We start from the raw sequence: 23327 nt of genomic DNA, 5'->3' as shown, positions 1-23327 counted from the left end.
GGCCTTTCACTGTATTAATGACCTTCTCAGGATAACAACATGGTAAGGAAATCATTACCTCTGGGGTATGTTTTTAGGATTATATAATGTTTCCTCAAAGAAAAATAATTAAAAATGGAAATGGTATCTTCATTTTCTCCTGAAATGTTTATAAAGAATGCAGTAATGGCATGCTGCTTTTAGGAGCCAGAGAAGATTGTGTTGTGTGTTGTGGCTCATGTTAGGTAAGTGACATAGTATATGGGTAGAATAGGAGACAATATGTCGCTTAATTATATTTTTGGGTATGGCAGAGTGGGGGACAGAGTTAGCAATTGACAGTAGATCTAGTTAAAATATCTATTTTGCTGATGAGGAAATTTGGCCAAACAAACTTAACTAGCCTGTCAATTAATATGCTCTTGGTAGTGGGCCCTCTTTCAGTTCCTAGTTGAAAAAGTCTCTTGTATACATTGCATTCCAATGTTAAGCAGTTTTCTTTTCTCTTGCAGTTTGTTTTTGAGCCCTGCTGTCCAATAGAACAACCATGTTTTAAGGAGGATTTAGTATGTCAATCTCACTGTTGTGTTATGTACCATGTGTTGTGTGAGCACAGTCACATATTAGCTCCGAGTACTGTTGATTAATATGGAAATGAAATCTGGGGTTTCAGCAATGTATGGAATAGTACCGCACATAGTTGAATACACTTTGACGTGTGATTTTTAGTCAAGTTTCTTTTGCTAATTAAATTTCATTTATTTTCTATACTAATTTTCCTTTTTTACATGAACTAAACCTCATTTATTAACAATTGGGGAGTGAGAGAAAATGGAAGATTATGAGGCTGTCTTACTGTTTCTGTTCTATGCATAGTCTTGGAAATGTTATGCTGATTACTGTCATTTCATGTAGGGAAAAATGACACACATCTTTGCCATTTCCACTGGTTAAGAGCTTTTGATTCAGAGAATATCCATTAGTGACTAAAAGCATCTGAAGTTCTATTCCCCTCTTCAGAAACCTTGCTTACTCCTTTTGTAACTCCCCCTCCCTAGAGAAAAGAAGTTCATCTTTTGTGGCTTTTGTGCCTTTGCAAGTACCCATTGAGAGGCATGACATCTGTTCAAGAATGCAGACATGAGATTTCATTTGCATATTGTAGGGAGAGCAATAATATTCTTGAGAAGAGGAGCTAGTCCTTGCTCAGTGGAAATAATGAAAAAGACAATATTTGTTAATTGCTTGTGACTAATTTTTGGCCCTAGTCACCTTGTTGCTTCGTATGGCAATGTCCTTACCTGTGATTAGTCTAAAGGAATGTATTGTGTTAAAGAAATCTCCTTGGATGTCAACATTTGCATGTGTACTCCTCATAATTGGATGGGTCACATCTCAATTGCCAACTAAGTTGAAATGTAACAGAAATGCTAAAATCTAATAGCATGCTTCAAGAAACACCTTCATGCTACATCTAGGAGAAATTATTTGCACTTCAAACATAGACATACTTGACCTTTGATTTTGTATTTCCCTAATTTTCTGAGGTGCATGTTGATCAGGCTAATTTTTTAATGTATTATGTCTAGTTATATAAGAACAACTTTTTTTCCCCATCTGACCTCTGTTTTTATTGTTAAAGCATGGGAGAGAATTAATAGTGAATAACTTATTCAATGGCAAGACTTTCAACTATTTTTCTGTTCACAAATTAACCACAAGAAAATTGTGATTTTTCTTGAATGTATCTGTCAGTTGAAATCATTATCCAGATAATTCTGGGACCAATACAATATTTGTACAGTAACTTGTTTGCCAGAAGATTGAGTATTAAAAGTCTTAGCTGTTTTTGATTAGATTTATTGTAGGATATGTTTTATTCTGTAACTGGCTCAGTGTTACTCTTAGAATTGGGCTTCTTTGGTAAATAATCTTGCTTATGAATTCTAAATTCACTTTCCACGTATTCTCTCTTAACATTTGCTAAAAAAATCTCTGTTTCCATAAACATTCCAGACAGCAAACTTGTACAAATGCCTGTATTTAAACTTGTATCGAAATGCTTGTCTTTAAGATATGTAAACAAATATTTGTGGCTTCCCCAATATTCACCCAGCTGTAGCAGACTATAACTTGGATGTGATTATGCTGAGTTAATAATTTTAAACAAATGATTTATTTTTCAGTTGTTGTCTCTTCAAATTACAAAGTATTTGTAAGAAGAAAGCAAAATCCTCCATTTTATTTCTTATTCAGAATTATTCAAAGCTGTCGGTGTACAGTTTTCAACCTGTATTAATGGCCTGTGACGAGTTAGTTGTGAATACTTGATCTATGAACTTCAAAATTCATGCTGTATTGTCTAGTTAATTAAATCATGTAGTGGTGTTTTCTTCCCTGATTAGATGATTTATGAGACTAACCAGCATAGCCCCACTTGCAAATATTACAATTATATATATATATATATATATATATAGTTTAAAATTTACTTGCAGTGAATAATTGAGCATTTAAATTAAATTTGCTTTTTTGCAAGTATCAACCCTAATAAAACTTAGCTGCTTAAGCCAATACAGAAGGTGAGGCATATGGTTGGCACTAAGTTATCTTTTGAATCTGAATTAGCATTTGTTGCATTTTTCCCCCAATGTTCTCATCTCCAGCTTGGCTATAATAGGTTGACTATACAAACTGAAAATATCTCTAAATTTTTAAAAAGCCATGTCAGATGCTTAGAAATAATAAGGAAATACACTTTGTAAAATGGCACTATTAAATCTTGTGATGAAAAGCTTTTCTTCCCAGAACTATGAACCATATTATCCAGTGCATCTCGTCTTTCTTCTTGTGTTTTCTGATAGCTTTTAGCTATATCTAGCAAATGCTAGTCTATAAAGAAGATCTCGGGGCTCTGTTAGAAGCACGGGTTCTCCGCTGAGGCCCTATGTTTTCTTAAATCATAGGGTTAGGGCTAAATCCTGCTCTCCATTGAACTTTTTCTTGAGAAATGGGAAAGGGCATCAGGAACCACTTTCCCGCCTATATAAGCAATATGGGAGGATCTCTCCATAACAGTCAAGAAAGCTGGTTAACCTTGCAAATCCTTGCACTACATTCCCAAATAGCCATTGTGTGCAGAAGAAGGAGTATATCTGGGCCACTGATAACTAGCACAGATGCTTCATGTGAGCATGCACTTTACAAATGTGCTTTAAGGAACTATCTTCTCTCTAATCTGCCACGAGGCCCAGCATGAGTAGGAGACCTGTAGCAGAGAACACACTGCTCCAGGGCAGTATTTTTTCCTTAATATTAAATGGACTGCATTTTCAAAAGTGTGATATGTTAACTAGAGCTGGTTGGAAATCTTCCAACAAAATTTCTGAAGGAAAAATATTCCAGTTTGTTGAAAGCGAAACGTGCAGAAATGTCCCCTTTGACAAAAATTCATTTCAAAGGGAAAATTGAAAAAAAGCAACGTCAAAACATTCCATTTCAACCATTTTGAAACTGAACATTCTTCTTTTCCATTTCAATGACTTTTCAATTCAATTTTTAAAACTTTTTATTATAAAATATAAGATAAGATAAAATAAAAAAAAGTTGAGATCAAAGCAAAACATTTTGAGTGACCAAAACTGCAATTTGGTTTTGTGAGAAATTTTAAAAATGTTTTGATTTTCTATGTTCCTGCATGGAAGAAATTTTGAAATTGTCAAATTCCCTCCAAACTAAAAAATCCAGTTTGCAGTGTTTGCTTAGGTTTTGCATATATGTAGCTTAGTACATGTTGCTTAAAATTGTGCCCCAGCATGTTCAGTCATTGATATGAAAACCTTGTCTTTGCTGCTATACAAGATTACTAAAACCATCTTGCTATTTATAATAATAATATATGGAGATGTACCTATCTCCTAGAACTGGAAGGGACCCTGAAGGGCATTGAGTCCAGCCCCCTGCCTTCACTAGGCAGGACCAAGTACTGATTTTGCCCCAGATCCCTAAATGGCCCCCTCAAGGATTGAACTCACAACCCTGGGTTTAGCAGGTTACTCCTCCAGTCTATGTTTTGACTGAGCTATCCCTCCTCCAGTCTATGTTTTGACTGAGCTGTAATTTTCCCCCTCTCTTTCTTTTTGTTCTACTTTATACCCACCTTCTCATCTTTCCTAGCATTTATGTCTTATTTGTCAATTAGATACTGTGGTAGAAAGGGAAGGGCCCAAAGAAAATGCTTATGGCTCTAATTCAGCATATGTCTACCTTAATTACCTTGTTGAAAAAGGATTTTTTTCCATACACCACTAATGTTAAATGATGATAATATGCCATATCTAGTGGCAGATGCTACATCTTGTCACACACAGAAAGGGACAGATTCAATAAACATAACTGATAAATTTATTTGTAGGATCCTTCGCCAATTTTTTCTTGTCAATAAAAATCTTTTTTTTTTTAAATGACGAGAATGAAAACCCATTTTTGTCATATACATTTTCACTTTTTCTCCTTTATTTTCAAACTATACATCTCCTTGCCTTAGGCAAAAGGTAATTTTTCTTAGATCTGTATAATCATTGATAAGAGCACTGTATTAATAATCATCACAGAAATATACCATTCAGTAATTGGTTGAAAATCTGCTTCTTACTGATAATATTTTAAGTAAAAGTAAAGAAATTCTATTGGATAATATTCAGAACATTTGAATGCTCTGTTTCCAACTAATCCATGAGAGCAGCTGGCATGAAATCAATATTGTTCATTTGGGGAGGCCAGGCTAGTTTTGTGCATCATCTGAAGAATTATTACCTTGGAAAGGCTATTCTAAATGAGCTTTTGGACTGCTTCTGCTTGTGAGAATATTTTTTTCCTTTTTTGGTTTATGCAAAATCTACAATGCCCAAAAAACAAAAACAAAAAAACCCAACCCACCCAAACATATTTAGATACATTCTCATCCTTAATATGTATAGCTGGTAGATGATATTTAAATAACACACCATGTTTTGTTTGAATGACTCTGGCACTGGAGTTGTTAATGTCTTTATTTATTTCCCTTTTTAATAGTTCTAAATAGAATCTTAACACTTTAAAAACCTGGAACTTCACACTATAAATGAGTTTAGATTGTTACGTAGTTTTCTCATATTCATACAAACTACCTCCACTGTTCTCAGGTTCAAACACATCATTACAACAGATCTTAACAGCACACAGCTTCCCCCCCCCCCAAAAACCCCAACCCTAAGTGTATTGAGCTCCACTAATTATTTAATATATTCATACAAAAGAACAGCTTTCCAACATGCAACCAAAATTATTCTTAACAAGGATAGTGTTTGTTGTTATGCCTTCTCGCTATAAGCAGCGCCTTGAATGGTCATGTTCCAAAGAACATCCAGTTTGATTCCCAAGGATAACTTTTGTGTATCAGCTGAAGCAGTAAGTGAATTAGACACATGCTTTTGTTATCTTTTGTTGCTCCCACTACTATATTAAAATGTATGGTAGGAAATGTTATGTCAATAATTGATCAACTGTGTAAACTAATACAACTTAAAATGTCTGAAAAGAAAATCATTGTATGGAAAACTGTTTTTCAAGAAAACAAAAACAAAATTCTTCAAGTTTGTCTCAGTAAGCCACTGATAACAATAGTTCTCTGTCCATAAGTAATATGATCCCGGTGCCTTTCTGTTGGCAAGAATTCAAAGCAGCTTTCCCTGAGATGAAACATGGCAACTAGTTAATCTTGTTAAAGTGCCATGGCATTTCCAATGACCATGTATGGTCACTTCATCCCTCCTCTGAAAGTCAGAACTTCTTGCAGCATCATGCCCTCTAATGTCATGCTGGCTATCGATTGAATACTAATAACTCAGAGCAAAAAGGACTACCAGCTTAATGAATATTATACTGAAGAAATTTTGAAATGATAAAAGTTAACACGAAGGTAACAAGTGAGTTCCTACATAGGGGTGGAAAACATTGTAGAAGGCCAAGTTATCTAAATGTTTAATCTCACTTCCTCACACATCCCCCCTCCTGTCTGCCATGTATCTATCTGTATCTAGGTATTTATATAGCCTTCCTCATCATTGTATCTGAGCATCTCAAAAAAAGTGGTGTTGGGGTTTTTTGTTTTTTTTTTTACCAGTATTCATTTCAATTTGTGTTCTCTGGCACCCTCTCCAAGAAAGCATTTAAACACATGCTTAAAGTCCCACTGAAATCAATGGTATGCTTAAATGCTTTCCTGAATCAGAGCCTGTGTTAGGTTTGGATATCATCTTCTTGGCTCATTGTTTGCCAGGTTACTTATTTTCCACATGTATTGGGGCCACACTCGCAAGAAGCCAGAAGGATCAAATAATTTTTATTTTCTGGACCATCTCTGTTTCAAAGCCTTCATTTGGTGATGTTTTGGCACATTCAATCTCTGGAAAGGGAAAGGGAAGCATTAAATTCACTGAACTGCAGCACTCCCCATAGGCCTGTAATCTAATCTCTAACCCAGAAAAGGCTTCATGTTTATAATTGAATGTACAGTTTTAAAGCATTGCACACTATGGTAGATGTGTTAATCCCATTGTTTCTTTATTTTTGTATACGTGTTCTCAATTTCTTAAAACTTACTCCAGTAAAGTTTAAGGACCATAGCCCACCCTGGCTGGTCCAGCGAGGGGGAACCAAAACTCTGCCTAGTGTGTCCTCTCCTACAGGAATCCTGCTGGCCAGGTTAGGATTCTTCCTATCAAGTTTGAGGTGGGTGGAAGGAGAGAAAGATGGAAATACTCTGAAGCATGTTTGCTGTTCTTCAGAAGCATGGAAACAGTTCTTTGATCTGCTGCTGGCCTACACTTGTGGCTAAGAGTAGCATTCGTGGTAGATAGCTTGTGGTCTAGGCACTCCTGTTGTTCCGTAGACCACTATCTGTTGGAGATGTAGTACCTGGGTTGGCACATTGGCTGTCTCTCTCTTTCTCCTATTGTTTTGGAGTGTTCTGTAAAAATTCTGCTTTGCTGTTTGTTTGGAAGGGAAATATTTTCTCTAGGCTCTTTCCTTCCTTGTGAACCATTGCAACTCTGGCTTTAGAAGACAGGCTTTATCTGTGTCAGCAACCACTTAAGTAATACAAAAGTCAGGAAATATTTTAATGGAATCTTTACTCCTACTTCCAAAGGACTGTCCATGATGCTGAAACCCTTATCAGCAATTACTGCTTGAAGTATTGTCCGGGCAGACTCGTTGAAAAAACAAATCAAATAAATATTTAATTATCACTTCATTTTGACTTTGAAACTATAAGCATTTATGTACCAACTTTTGCAGCTGCTTCATGTGGCAAGCAACATTTCTACAGCTTTGTAGATATTCATGCAGTACTTAAAATTAACAAGCAACTCAAAGATTAATTACCCTGAAACTTTCTGGGTTTTAGATTTCACGATAATACCCCACATTAGCAGACAGAAGTAACCAGATAATTACTCCTTAATTACATGGCACTTAAAAGTACATGTTATGGGATCAATAGTTATAGTGCAGTTACTGATATTAGGCGTTATGCTTTGTTAAATAAAATGATTTGTCATTGCTATAAATAAAGCTTTTTCCTTTAACATAAGAGTGGCCATACTGGGTCAGACCAATGGTTCATTTAGCCCAGTATCCTGTCCTCCGACAGTGGCTGGTGCCAGATGCTTCAGAAGGAATGAACAGAACATGGCAGTTATCAAGCGATCTATCCCCTGTCCTCCAGTCCCAGCTTCTGGATTTAAGTTAACAGTTTAAAATATTAGCTCTATCAAATGAATAAATATATAATATCTGCTTTTAATAATGCTGCGTTTTGTTTTACTAAAAAAACAATGCAGTAAGCAATACAGCTGACCAAAAAGCTACTGCATGTTAAATGCTGTGCATGAGATGAATAGCAGTGTACTTTTAAACTTTTAGTTCCATAGAATACCTTTAGGGCTCTTTCATAAATAATGGAGGTGCATGCTCTTCTCTCACCCTCCTTTTCACAAGGGTAAATGAAAGTATTAAACATATGTTCATTTATTTTGTCTGTAAACAAACTTAAGGACAAAAGTGAAATAAAGTGGGCACTCTGACAACAGGCCAAGGGGAAATGGAGAGCTGCATCGTGGCATAATAGTGATGACAGTTTATCTGTTTCTTCAGCTCTGTCATCTACAGGGATATAAAACATTTTGTAGAATTTTAACCAAGTCTCCTTAATTTCAGAACGTGGTGATGTTGCAAACATGGAACATTAGTAAAGCAAATTGAATGTCCTGACTACGCTATTGTCGGGTGTTATTAAATTGATTTTCTTTTCTAAAAAAGCTGAAGTACTTCAAAGGCAATTGTTATTACTATTGTGCGCACTGTGTATTTTATTATTAGTTATCTTAAGAACAAAAGGAAAGATGCCATACATATTGTAGGTCTTTGTAAGCTACAACATAACTTAGGTTGATTGTCTTTGGAGGCCCTTCTGCAGTGGGATAAAAGATTGTGTGCTAAGGCCAAACAAAAGCTCTTTGTGATTCTGGGATAAAGGAAAGTTACTGATCATAGAAATGTGACAGTCCTTGATTTTTGGGTTTCTTTCAGTCACCCCTTATAACTTTTTGAAATATTGCTTAAAAGCCACATTCAAGAAGTACGTGCATATGTGTGAAAGCTTTCACCCTATTTGTCCCCTACCTACTAAAAAAAAGTGGAAGGTGGCTACTTTTCCCAGTATTATTACTATTATTTATATTGCCATAGCAGCTAGAAGCTTTTGTCACGGACCAGGACCCCCTTGTACTAGGTCCTGAGCAGACACAGAACAAAAAGACAGATTGAAAGCTCTTTGGGGCAGGGACTAAGTATAAGACAATAGATGGATAAAGACAGTGGAGTACAAGGAAGCAGTGAGACAGTATTGGGCAGCAGGGTAGGCAGTGGTCTCAATAGACAGTTAGAAATAACACAGACGTGTCTGAAAGTCAGCCATTCACAGCTGTATTCCCTAATTCAGAATTCCTAGATGCTAAAGATTTCTATTAGGCCACCCTAATCTTAATTTGCTAAATAACTCCTCTTGTCACTTAAAAGCAAAAAAAAGAGAAAGAAAAGAAAGAAAGAGGAGGAGATTTTGTTAAAATAAGGGTAATCAAATCTCATCCTTTTATGATGTAAATGAATTGGCACAGGAAGGACTACTTTCCCTCATGGAAAGAATTATGCATTTGGCCACAATCATGTATTGGCTGACGCGATGCTTCCTGAATGCTTCACAGATTTTAGTGTGGATAATCATTTATACCAATTAAAGTTTATACCCAACATGCCTTTATCCTGTTTAAATGTTTATCAACCAATCAGGGAGCAGAAACAATATTATGTTTCTTAGGGGACCAATCCAACTTTGCTAATAATTAGTGAACAGTCAAAGCAAACAGACTCATGATTTGAAATTTATTTGTCCTAACTATTTGGCACTACTTATTAGTAACAAACACATATGAAGAAAATCAGGATAAATTTGCTAATAAAAATGGCTCCATTTATTGTATAGTACCCAGCACTGGGCTGTGGGCAGTCAGGCCTAGCAGTTGAAGCAGGAATCAGAGACCAATAGTCAAAATGAAGGCTGAGCCAGGAATCGGAGCAAAAGGTCAGAACTGAAGTCAGAGGTCAAGGGTCACTCTCGAGTCAGAGCCTGTAATCAGAGCTGAGAGAATCGGGGTATCTGCAGTCAGGGAAGGCTGGGACAGGGCTGGAAGAAGGTGGGGATCCAGGTGAAAAAGAAGAAACAGCTTCCTGGAACGCCTTCCTGCGTAAATAGTGTGCCTGGACCAACTGGAGGTCATGGAGGTGCTCCCAATCTGGTCTTCTGAGGACAGCACTTCCAGTGGTTTCTAGTCTGCCAGCATTTATAGGACATTGATCATGGCAGCCAGGTGGCAGTGTGGGAGTGTCAGACCCAGAGCCCTGCAGGCCAGGGTTCTACTTCACTGGATCCTTACACCAGCAATTCCTCTTTAAGGATGAGTGGTTCAGCAAATGTACCCAGTTCATTTTGGAAAATGCACCCAGGCTATTTCTTGTTTTAGAAATAGTGGTTTTGTGATGAATTATGTCATCCATTTATGGAAATAGTGAGATCATTTATTTATTGTAATCCTTCGACAGCATGATAAAATTGTTTTTTAGTCAGTGTGGTTAAAGCTGAACACTGCTGCAATTTACTGAAAACCAGGGCATAGTTCACAGTCTCCGTTTATTTTTAATTACTTTTGCTTATAGTGTATGTATCTTCTGACTTAAACAAGACAAGCATGAGCGAGAGATCTGAGGCACAGTCAGAACTGATATATTGTACAATAGTAACTTTAAAAGCTCTGTGCAGTATCATGAGTGAAGAGAGCACACCATGCATACTGTTAATCGTTCACTACCAAAAAAAAATGAAACTAGAAATTCATATTAGCCATGCTTAGTCAACTAGGTCTTGCTGTATAAAGATGACAGTATTTAAAACAATATTTCAGTGAATTAGGTACGAAGTGAAAGCAGTTGAACGGTTTGATGTTAGATTAAGCATCTTCATAAATCACCTATTTTAAAATTTGACTGCTAAAAACTTTGAAATTGTCTGAATTTATCTGGGGCTAGACTGTCACTTTACAGTCTGCCCTGGTCAAAGCGCAGCCTCAATGTTTCCCTGGATGGGTAGGAAACAAACTGCAGTGGCACTAACTGGTTTCTTGCATGCTCTTCTGATGGATCCTGGACTAGTTTGACTACTGGTCTGATGTGGCATAGCAATTCTCATGTCCCACAAGTGACTCTAATATAATTAGTCAAAATATAGACAGCCTGAAAGAAATGATTGTCCTTTTCCTGTTTTCTGTAAATTCAGTCTAGATGTTGGAGTATATTGCAGCCTAATTTGGATAGTTCTGCAGTCCTTTCTCAGGCAGTTGGAATTTTTGCATGAGTGAGGATTGCAGTATTTGACACACGTGTTTATATATAGTACTGGCGGAATTAATATGAAAAGTCTAAGCACATTGCTTTCAGAGGCTTTTGTTTAGATAGTTAAATTGAATTTTGAAGTTGGCAGTTTGATGTCTTAAATACTAAATCAAGAGAAGTATGATGTGAGACATAAGAATTGCTATGCCACATCAGACCAGTGAGAAAAAGTTACAAGAAGAAAAAATTCAGGGTTTGGTATAGTATATCTGAGATTCTGTCATCATCTCATTATATAAGCATTGCCTGGTATTTCTTGCTTATCTTGTTCATAGCTGGCACATACAGCTGGTGGAAAGTATAAGAGTCAAATGAAGTTTAATTTTTACCCAGATTATTACTATTATCCTGTGCAGACCCTGACTATGTAGTAAACTCTATTGTCATACATTGAGGAGTCATCATTTGTTTACACAGGATCACACTGTACAGTACACTGTTTAAGGTCTCAATTCTGGAAAGTACTTAAACATGTGAGAAATCCCAGCCCTGTTAAACAAAGTATTAAAGCACAGGGTAATTCCCACTGAAGTCGTACATATAAAGTCAATGGGACTCACTGGAGTGCTTTACTGAATTGAGGACTGAGTGCTTATTATCTTAAGAGACCTCTCTTTGAAAGTAGGATTCTCTTAAATGTGTACAAAATAGGTGCTTATAAGTTACCTTTGTATTCTGTGTTTTATATAATTTGCACTTCTGTTTATTTCACTTTACTGGTAGAGAAATTACCATTATGTCCTATAAACTGACATGAGAGCCAGTTACCTTTACTCTCAGACTTTTGGAAAATTTGATCGTCTCTGTAGACTTAACTTTTGTGTGCCACTCTTGACGGGAAAAATCTGCTGAAAAACTGATAAACCCTGCAGTTCTCTATAAGCGTTCCAAATGCAAGAGTGATTATTGCCATAATCATATAATCCTCTCTACTACCCTTACCTTAAGCATTCTATAAAAAGAAAACTGACATGAAGAGATTTATACAGCTGAGTAAATATGTTCTGTTTCTGTGGGATAACACTTATGCATAGACTTCTGTTAGATTCTAAACTCAACATCAGAGGTTTCCCCTTAGGAGCCGTTGAGGTCTCTTCCTGGATTGTAACACACAAGTTGAGTTCATTTTATTGTTGGATGCTCCACAATGTAGTAGTCTTTCTTCCATTGTCTTACTTCCTTAGGGATTCATATCTTGAAAAAAACACATAAGGATCATGAATCACCCGGGACTCGTTGGAGAGTGTATTGTACTGCATTGTAATTGTACAGTGTCCCCCCCCGCCCACGGGCTGCTGTTCAACATACCATTATAAAAATAGAAGCAACCATGAATACACAAATTATAATACAAACTTCAAAATATTTTATACTGAGGTTTAGTAAAGTAGGTCAAGTCCACAACAGAACTAACAATAGGAAACTTAGAAATGTATTCCAAGTATCAGACCTTTACTTTTTCTTTGTTATTTTGTTAGTTATAAAAACTAAATAATTATTTCTTTTTTGAAAATTAGCTCTCAAGACTATGGCTTTTTGTTGTCAAACTAATTTCATATGTAGTGTCCAAGACCTTACCTTACCTTAGACCATAACAACAATCAAACAGGTGTCATAAGGGAAAACACCTGGATCAAATTGCATTCCAGAAGAGCACTATAAGCCACCCACACTTCAAGGCACGTCACATGGCTTTCCTGCATTATCTGGCAGCAAGAGTCAGTGCCACAGGATGTCAAGGATACCAACATTGCCAGCTCTGTAAACGTAAGGGTAATAGGGCAAACTGTCATAATCCCCACAGCATTTCCCTACTCTCTGTTGCTGGGAAAGTTCTTGCATGGGTCACATGGAATAGACTTAACACCTATCTTGTGGAAACATCCTCCTAGACACTGTGTGGATTTCAGTCCAGAAAGGGCCCACTAGACATGATCTTCACAGCCTGCCAGCTTTAAGGAAAGTGCTGGGAGCAAAACCGCAGTTCTTATAGAGGATCATAGGACTGGAAGGGACCCAGAGACGTCTTCTAGTCCAGTCCCCTGCACTCAAGGCAAGACTAAGTATTATCTAGACCATCTCTGACAGGTGACTGCCTAACTTGCTCTTAAAAATCTCCAATGACGGAGATTCCACAACCTCCCTAGGCAATTTATTCTAGTTAGGAAGTTTTTCCTAATGTCCAACCTAAACTGCTCTTGCTGCGTTTTAAGCTCATTACTTCTTGTCCTAGCCTCAGAGGTTAACAAGAAAAATTTTTCTCCCTCCTCCTTGTAACAACCTTTTATGTACTTGAAAACTGTTATCATGTTCCTCCCTAAGTCTTCTCTTTTCCAGACTAGACAAACCCAATTTTTTCAATCTTCCCTTATAGGTCATGTTTTCTAGACCTTTAATCATTTTTGTTGCTCTTCTCTGGACTCTCTCCAGTTTGTCCACATCTTTCCTGAAATGTGGTGCCCCGAACTGGACACATTACTCCAGTTGAGGCCTAATCAGCATGGAGTAGAGTGGGAGAATTACTTCTTGTGATTTGCTTGCAACATTCTTTCTAATACATCCCAGAATGATGTTTGCTTTTTTTTTTTTTTTTTGCAACAGTGTTATTTAGCTTGTGAATCTGCTATGACCCCCAGATCCCTTTCTTCAATACTCCTTCCTAGGCAGTCATTTCCCATTTTGTACAGGTGTACAAAGTGTGCGATTGATTGTGCCTTCCTAAGTGGAGTACTTTGCATTTGTCCTTATTGAATTTCATTCTATTTACTTCAGACCATACCTCCAGTTTCTTCAGATCATTTTGAATTTTAATCCTATCCTCCACAACACTTGCAACCCCTCCCAGCTTGGTATCATCCCCAAACTTTATAAGTGTATTCACTATGTCATTATCTAGATCATTGATGAAGATATTGAACAGAACTGGTCCCAGAACTGATCCCTGCGGGACCCCACTCGATATGCCCTTCCAGCTTTACTGTGGACTGCTGATAACTACTCTCTCAGAATGGTTTTCCAACCAGTTATGCACCCACCTTATAGTAATTCAATCTAGGTTATATTTCCCTAGGTTTGTTTATGAGAAGATCATGCGAGACAGTACTAAAGGTCATGTGAGACACTTACTAAAGTCAAGATATACCACAAGATTTTAGTGAGCTTTAATCATAACGGAAGTTTTAAAGAGCCTAAGCTTTTAAGATTATTTAAGACAAACTATGTTCCGACACAGGATGCTAAATTTCTGAAAAGGACCTATTATTTAAATTATTTTTAACTCATAAACTACATAATGGATATACTTGTAAATTCACCAAAAATCATTCTGTACTCCAAGAGAATATACTGTAATTTTGGGGAAGATATGCTAAATTCTTCATACAGAGTGGTTTAAGGGCAAAAATCAAAAGAACATTAACAATGGAATTGCAAGCAGCTCTTCCGTGATGATGATGATTATTGGACATTTATTTTGCATTAGCACATAGAGCTCTCCCCTCCCCCCCAAGTCATAGTAATAATACTTTCCTTTTAATTAACCATTTATAGTTCAGGGGATAGAAGCACTTTAGAAGTCATGAGCTCCTGTGCTTAATCTTGAAGACTTTGCTTCTTCCCTGAAGTAATGAGAAGTAATTTACAATGAGAAAAAAAGAATAGGCACAGCTGTTAATCTTTCTTTGTTCCGGAGGATAATTTGAGGGTTAACCTCAGTCATTCTTTTCCCTCTGATTGCTTAATAGAAATTCCAAGAATTTAAAAGAAAATCTGAGCAAAAACATTGTGGGGGGAGTGCAGGGAGAGAAGGAAGGAAGCAAGGGGGCTCACCAGATTTTTCTGCTGCAGAAAAGTAAGGCTGAAATGAAGCTGCCTAGAATGCTGGCTATGAAAAGCAAGTATACAGTGAATTACCCATCTGCACAGACTTGGAAGAAAACATTTCCAAGTCATTGACTAATGTTGCCATTTTTAATGTGGTTTTCAACAAACTGATTATAAAATTAATGACTGCAGCTGACCTCCCCTTATGCTTTCTGCTCACAGAGATGTGAAACACCGATCAAATAATCGATGAGATGTTAGACACAGCACGTTGCTCCAGTTTGCCAGTTTTGACCTGCTCAGCTTCCACTGATCAAGCATTAACAACAAACAAGGACCTAGCCATCCTAAAAGTGACTGCATTGCAGTCAACAGGCTGCAAGAATACAGTTCAGCTCTCTTTGCTGCCGTTTAAAAAAAAAGAACCAGAGAAATTCTCAGATAATATATCTGCTCTATTAGCCTCATCCACGGAGATGAAATTAACAGGACACAGAATAAAAACAACTAAATGCATTTATTACTTACATTCTTGCTGTGAAAAATCAGTGGCTGATTTTCTTCTTCAAATAGGAATGTTGTCTATATCCTGCCTGCTGGAATATCTGTGATAGAGATGAGTGAATACTGTAAACATTTGCCATTAGCAATTGCTCAAATGTTGAAATGATTCTGCTTTGGTCAAGCTTACACCCCTTTCCCTCAAATAGTCATGTAATCAAGTTTTATTGGCACAAAAATTCATGAAAGGCAAATTTCATCGTTACACATACAAGTACAGCCTTGGTTGAATAGTCTTTCCATTTATTCTTCCACCTTGGAGAGCCTGTTTAAATGGGGTGCCAGGGCAGCTACCAGTTTGTGGAAGCCCTGTCAGCATGGCTCTACAGCAGTCTGACTACTAGAGAATTTCAATAGAGCGCACAACAGGACACAGCTGATGCGTGGATAGCTTCTCATTGCTTCCCTCCATAGAATATGGGACTTACCTCATTACCTGCCCTGTGATGTTGGGACAAAATCCCCCCTTCCCAGAAAAGAATAATCTGGAACTCCACACCGAAAACCACAAGGTGGTTTCTTTCCCTGTTTTGCCACTGTCCTGTGGGTTTTTCTGCAGAAGTGGGCAATAGGGCCCTTGTATCTCACCTTCCATCTGAGACTTTCAAGCACTTGAGAAATATCAATTAATACTGAGCTCTAAAGGCCAGATTCTGCCACGGTTATGAATGCTGAGTGGTACCTTGTTTCTCCAATAGTCCTAATGAGACTTCTCAGCAAGAATAAGGGTGGTAGAACTGGGGCTACTAGATGGTACTAATAGAAGTTTAGCATGATTCGTTGTTATTATAATTACTGGTATGATCGCTATTATAATGATTGTTATTTATTTATTTTTTGATTCTTTTAGGCAACCAAAAATAAATATATGTGATGCATTCAGATGTGTACATAAAGAGCATGTGAAAACTGTGGCTACAGAGATCTTAGCATCATGTTTGATAATACTGAGCTTCTGCCTAAAAAGATGCTGGCTGGCTAAATGCATTTTAACATATGGTACTCCATTTTGCAGCTAGTTGTTTTAAATAGACTGACCTAAATACTCCCTAAAAGGTAGACAAAGTGGAGATGAGCCAAACATTTGAGATTGCCTTTGTGAAATGACATCTTAGTGTAACTTCAACCAGAAAATGTGCTTGGCTCTATATTTGTGAGGGTTAAGAGTGACAGCTCATAACCCACTAGATCAGTATGATCAGTGTTTGTTTGTTTTTTATATGGATGTCCCAAGCTTATGCACCACTCTCTTGAAAGGTGGGGCTCAAAATGAATTCTCAGATCAGCTGTTCAGCTTAATGATAGAGAATCATAAACATAATTAACTTGTGTAGTTTTAGTTTTGCCCTCTGGTCTGTGGAGAAGAGCTTGAAAACATGAAATATAAACACATAAAAATGAGATGGCAAATAAAAAGAACCCAAATTTATTATTTGTTTAACAAATATCTTGATTATGCAGGTGTGGAGGGACCTGGGGTTGGCAATGTGCCCTGCTGCAACTGCCACTTCAGTGGCGGGACAGGAGGCAAAGGGGGCACCATGTCCTGGTGTGCTTAGGACTCTGGAATATCTTTATACAGCCCTGCCCCCACCCTCCTGTCTTGTGTAAAGGCTGGGTAGGATTGGTACAGGAACTGCTCCCTCTCAATTTCTGGGGGTGCAAGGTTCCCCAAAGTATGTGGTGAGGGGTGGAATCAAGGGTTCTGAGCTGGCTTTCCATGCAAGGGGTAGTAGGCTGTACACTATGAAGGAGTGTAACAGTATGCACCCAAAGGCTTTGAAAAGCCATGTGTCTTCTTACAGCAGAATGCCCACCAGTGTTGACCCTGGGGCACCGTGACTTCAGTGGCCCCCAGTGCATGACACAATCTATCAGGTGAAAACCAGAACTGGTGCTGTTAAGACTTAGTTCTGCCTCATGAAGGAAAAATGATTTATCCAGTTTATTTTCAGCTCTAGAAAAGTGAACTGTTCCTTTTTATTTGTAGGGCAAATTGGTAATTTTCTCCATGGCTACACTAAACTGTGTTGACTCTGCATTGCATGTCTAGGAAACATATATTTTCATTTTTTTGTATCAGTGCATGACATTTTAAAAACAAATTTTCTCTTGTTTTCTTTTAACAGCCACTAAAAGTGCATGTAAAGTCATACAGAGAAGGAAAAGTAGTAACTACTTAAGTATTCTAAGTTATTAACAATTTTCTTTCTTCTCATATCTATTTATTCTTCTCATATCTTGTTACAAGAAAATATGGAATCTTTAGCTATAAAATGCATAAAATAAGCAATGCAGAGATATGTGGTAAACAGTCTAGATAATTCTTCATAATTCAGTAAGCCATAGATGAAATAACACCTGGTTTAGCTATATTTAAGTTCATGACATTTTAAATGAGAGAATGTTTAATAGGCATAAGGGAATAGTAACATAAAGCAAGCCATGTATGTATATGAAAAACACTCCTAATGAACTATTTTTTCCCACCGGCATATGGGGCTAGATTTACCAAAAAGAAAATGGCTCAACAAAACACAAATGTCTTTGAGCTACTTTTTTTTCTCCTCCAGAGTGATTTATTAATCAGTTGTTGAGTGGCAAAAGAACCTGGCCTTCGTTCCCACATTAATATTTAATCAAGTGCTAACAGCGCTACAATATCTACAAGACCCAGATCTGCCTACAGGAGCTCTGCCGGTACAAATTGTTCCTGCTCTGAGGGACAGAGGATTATTAAATTAAAGGTGTAGGCAAGTTATGATGCCATCATAAGCAGATATCCTCATGCTTTTAATTTGCTTAATTAAGCTTACCGCTATGTACAGAGGTTTAGTTTTCAGATGTAAGAAAGTTTGTTGCTAGCTCAGCCTGGTACATGAGTGCTCAGATTGAGATTCATTGTTTCCTTTTAAATTGTTGCATGAAAAAAATTAGCTCAACTTTTTAAATGTATAGGTATTTCTTTTTAAGTCTTCCAAAACAAAGTTTAGAATCTGCCTTTCTGTAAGAGAAAAACAACTTTGCTTACTATTAGTCTGTAATTTGAACAAGGGCCTCTAACAATTTCAGAAAAAGGGTAAGACTGCTACAGCACCTGAGCAGTAATTTATTTAAACAAGATTTCAGTAAGGAGTTTTTGTACGCTGTCTCTTTGTGGATGTGCAAGTTATCTTTTCCAGTGCATTAAGATGAGCATTAAATTTACACTCTCTAGGATGTGTTAGTGTTATGTACACAAGCATTGAATTTGGCATGTTCCTTTTAAAGACTCTGTCACAGTGGGTGAGATTTGGCTCTGCTTGGTCAGGAACTTGGTTTCTATTTTCAGCTCTGCCTGAAGTGACCTTGTGCAAGCTCTCATTTATCTTATCTGCAAAATTAGCGAATGATAGTTACCCCTCAAGGTACGAAACTTCGTACGACAATATGGATTGTGAAGGGCACTGAATATTAACAGCAGTCAGTGGAAGAGCTGGGACTGGAACTCATCATGGAGCTTGCAGTGTAGTGCATCATTCACTAGGCTACAGGGGATTGTTAGGAGAGATGCTCGCTTTCCATTTTGCTTCCCCAGAATTGTGCGATGTCTGGAGCTTTTTGCATCTTCAGCAGAGGGCCAAAATGACATTACTCGTGATAAAATTCACAAAAGTATCAATGCTATACAGAGCCAAATTTTGTTTAATTTAGATTGGTATAAATTCAGAGTGACTACTCAGTGGATTTACTCTAGAGTTAACATTGGTGGCCCTTCTTAACAACTCAGATGCAGAATGTGTAAGTTGATTGTGCATGCCCTGCCTACAGCTACAATCTCCTTTTTTTTTTTTTTTTAAACTGTATGGCCAAAGCCACAGAAGAATATATGGAACTAACTTTCCTCTAGCTAGCTCTACTGTTTGCCAGCACAGTACATAATTTTCTATATTTTGCTTTAACACGTAAATTGAACACACATTATACCTGATGCAATGGTATAAGGCACTGCAGAATTTTTGGCCCTCTGTTTTTCATCATGCTATATATTTATTCCAGTACATAGGTGTGACAAATGTTGGGGTGCTCTTTGATTATTCATATTGTATCTGGATCTGTCACTGGTGTAGCATACATGGGGGTGGATATTTCACCCTAGGGGTCTGTCCTGGTAGCAGCGCCTACTCACCTAAAGAAGGAAAGGTCCTTTCTAATAGTTGCTTAACAGTTTGCACTTAAGGGTCATTAAGAGACAAAGGCAGAATGCATAGCCTTAGGGTACATCTACACAGCATTAAACACCTGTGGCTGGCCTGGGTCAGATGACTCAGGCTCCTGGGGTTTGGGCTGTGGGACTGTAAAATTGCAGTGTAGATGTTCTGGCTCAGGCTGGATCCCGAGCTCTGCGACCCCACAAGGCGGGAGGGTCCCAGAGCCTGAGCTCTAGCCAGAGTGCAAACATCTACACTGCAATTCTTAGCCCTACAGCCCCAGTCCCATGAGCCTGAGTCAGCTGACCCAGGGTAGCTGAGGCCGTGACGCAAGTCTTTCATTCCAGTGGCGATATATCCTTAGTGGCTCAGGATAGCTCCTGTGCAGAGCACCCAAACCAGTTGAAACAGGTGGGAATCAGACTGAGGCCTTGTCTGCACTTTAAATTTGTACAGGAATAACTATTTTGCTTTGGGAGATTTTTGTACTGTAACATTTATGGTAGTACACGTCCTAGTGGGGACACAATTATAATGGTATAAAGATGGCTCTACACCAGTATAACTTATTCACCTTCCTGTACGAGAATAAGCTATACTGTTATAAGCAATCTTATAGTGGATTAACTGCTAATATGCTTGGGGCATCATACAATTAAAGCGGTATAATTTTTATGTACATAGACTAACCCTGAGGATATGTCTGCGCGGGTGCTGGGAGCGAGCCTCCCAGCTCAGGTGGACCCATTTGTTAAAAATAGATGTGTGGATATTTCTGAACCAGCAGAGGCTCAGGCTAGCCACCCCAGCTCAAGCCCACCCTACCCCTGGGTCCAAGCTCAGGTGACTAGCCTGATCTTTCACCAGTGCCGCAATGTCCACAGAGTGCACTAGCATAAGCAGTGCCGGTACGAGTCTGTCTAGCTGTCGCCCCCCCAGCTTCAGTATAGACATACCCTCAGAGACCAAAGACACACTGGAGGATTTGGGCTGGATAGGAGAATGTAAGTACAAAAAGCCATAGAGTGATCTGAAATCCTGTAACAGTGTAGCATAACAAGAAGTGTTACACAAAGCCTCAGATTTATTTTTCCAGTTTTTTCCTTTTGAGTTACAACCTTAAAAATAATTAAATGCCATTTTAAAGAATGTTACTATTTTAAGAGTAAAGAATTTACATATTGCAGTTTCGTTGCATCCCTCTCTATCGCTCTGTAATGTGCAGTTCAGATGAAAATTACATTCAGCGTTTTACATAAATGGCCATTGACCACTTTGTCTCTTGATACTTGATACATTTTACACTTTTTTTCCAGAAGAACTGCTACTGCAATACATGCTGATGGTATGATTTTTCTACGACAGCACTGGCACAAGCTGTTAATAAATTAGGCCCATAGCCTCTTGATGGCAGTGTATTTCCTTCTTGAGTTCATGGGCCTTACAGAACATTTATGTCTCATTACATCCAGTGCAGCAGTTTATGCCCTAATAAATCAGAGGGGGTTTGCAGAGATTGTCTTGACAGTAATGAATCTTTCTGTTGGCATTTCCACTTCACAGAAACAAATAATGAAGCAAAACTGCCCCATCTGGCCACTCAGTAAGAGTCAAATCGCAGTGGGATGCTGTTTTCTCAAGCGTGACAAAGGTCATTGTGTATAGCGAGAGTGAGCAATAGTAGGTTGGGCTGTGAGTGACAGTGTAGAATGAAGCCATTTATGAGCTTTTATCGTTATAATTACATTTATTAGCCGTGCTGCCAGGGCCTTTGTCCCCTCAGGGTTTTGTGCTCTTGCATCCAAAGCACCCTTATCTGATTTCTGTAGGTTATTTTGAGACCTATTGGCTAGTTACTTTGCAGAAGTTGATTTAAGTGGCTCAATCAAATATTAAGACAGTATTATTAGGACCCTTTTCCCACCTATTTTTATATTTGGTTATTTGGCATAGGGAGGGATTTTGAGTGAATTTGTCCGAGTTATTTTAAAAGATGAAAAGCTGGCAGAAGAAGCTTCATCCTCGTTATAGATGAATGAGCTAAATAGGCTCATTCTGGTGTGGAAGCACTTTAGGAACATATGGTGGAAATACAGGATATGTCAGACTAGATTGGGCCAACGGTCCATCAAGCCTGATATTTGGCCTCTGGCAGTATGTGAACACTTCCTGGAGCCTGACTGTGTTGTCATATTGTCCATTTGTTAATAAAGTCAATCAAAGCCTTTTACCTATGATCAGATGCTCTTGGGGTCTCTAGCTCATCTCGCCTCAGCCCACCTTGTAGGTCTTCCCTGCTGCACACTCAAAATCCTTCTGCCACAGCAGCCCCACTCTAAAGCCTGTTTCTTTCCCTTTTTATTCCAGTTTGTATATTGCTGGTTGGTGTTGTAGGGTGAGGCTGGCTTCAGCCATAATAGGACCATTTACTCTTGCTGTGCTGGCTTAATGTGTGGTTTGTCCACCTCAGTGGCTTATGCCTGGTGCTGCAGATGAGGGTGCAAAAATAGACAAAGGGTAGGGGGAAATGCTCCCTCCTGACCCCTTCAGTGTTCGGTTGATGCCTTAAAGTATGATGCTTGAAAACCATGATGTCATGTTTTGGGGTGCATTTCAGACCAATGAGAGGTTGGGTCACCGTGTAAACATGAGTGCCTTAAAATGCTCCGCTGCTATAGCTCCCTGTCTGGATGCTTCCAACCAGCATACAAGCATGTATTGGGTTTCTGTGTGTTGTGCAGCCTTGGTTCAGCAATTCTGACTCCAGTTCCCTGGTTACAACACCACAACCACCCTCAGGTCTCCACCAGCCTTGGTTACTACTAGCCAAATGACCCCAGCATACTCCCAGCCCGAATTTCCCCAATACCATCTGCCCTGAAGTGTCCAGTCCTCTTCTGGAACAATCCCAGGAGTAATAAGGTCTGTTGCTCCTTTAAAGAGACATAGGCACAGCAGCGTTAATAATCACTTCAAGACAAACACAGTACTGCGCTGATTTAGAATTAAAGTTAAACATGTTTATTAACAGAAAGAGAGAGGATTTAAGTGAGTTCAAGTACTAGAGATAAAAACAAAATAGTTACAAGCAAATAAAAGTAAAATGCACTTTCCAGTGTCTAAGACTTTATTTAACAAGCTACAGCCTTGGTTCAAGGTAGATTTCTTATAAACCTTTTTCTTTCCAGTGATGGCTCACTTTCTCTCAGTCAGGACCTTCCAGAGAAGTACAAGATGCTGGTTTCCCTTGTCTTCTAGGTGAAAGCTCTTTGCTTAAGCGGGTTACTCACCTATGTTAGGTTCCCAGAGACTTTCTCAGGTGAAGGACCCATCTTTTTCAGCTTGCCAGACTTCTAGCCCCTTGTGTCTGTCTAGTGATGGATGCCAAGATGACTTTTTCTTTCTCCTTATATCTTCCCAAACTCACTGTTTTGTTCCCCGATTCAGGATGACCTCAAGCTGTTCTTCCCTTTCTGTGGATTTCCCCCCCTCTTGCTGATTTTTATGTAAATATGGCTTCCATTGTTTTTTGGTCACACCTGTCTTAATTTCATTGGAGAGAGGTAGATAACTGCCTTTCCTCGTGTCTGGGAGGGAACCTATCAACTCCCCCTGACCTGCCTGGTTTAAACCCCTTTTTGTCATAGATTTTAAAGCATAATATCATTAAGTATCCATAATTCATCAGCTAGTGTCAATGAATACATTTTACAATGAAATTAATAACCA

General features: G+C 38.3%; 1 protein-coding gene across 12 annotated transcripts in view; it reads left to right on the top strand.

Annotated features, from left to right (window-relative positions):
- Window positions 1-23327, top strand: part of CACNA2D3 (calcium voltage-gated channel auxiliary subunit alpha2delta 3) — a 740859-nt gene that overhangs the window by 410023 nt on the left and 307509 nt on the right. The gene's annotated exons all lie outside the window — the stretch shown is intronic.

Source organism: Chrysemys picta, chromosome 7 (genome assembly GCF_011386835.1).
Source record: "Chrysemys picta bellii isolate R12L10 chromosome 7, ASM1138683v2, whole genome shotgun sequence".
In the NCBI taxonomy this organism is placed as follows: Eukaryota; Metazoa; Chordata; order Testudines; family Emydidae; genus Chrysemys; species Chrysemys picta.
Note: the sequence above shows the minus strand (reverse complement) of the source record. Positions and strands in the feature narration are given on the sequence as shown.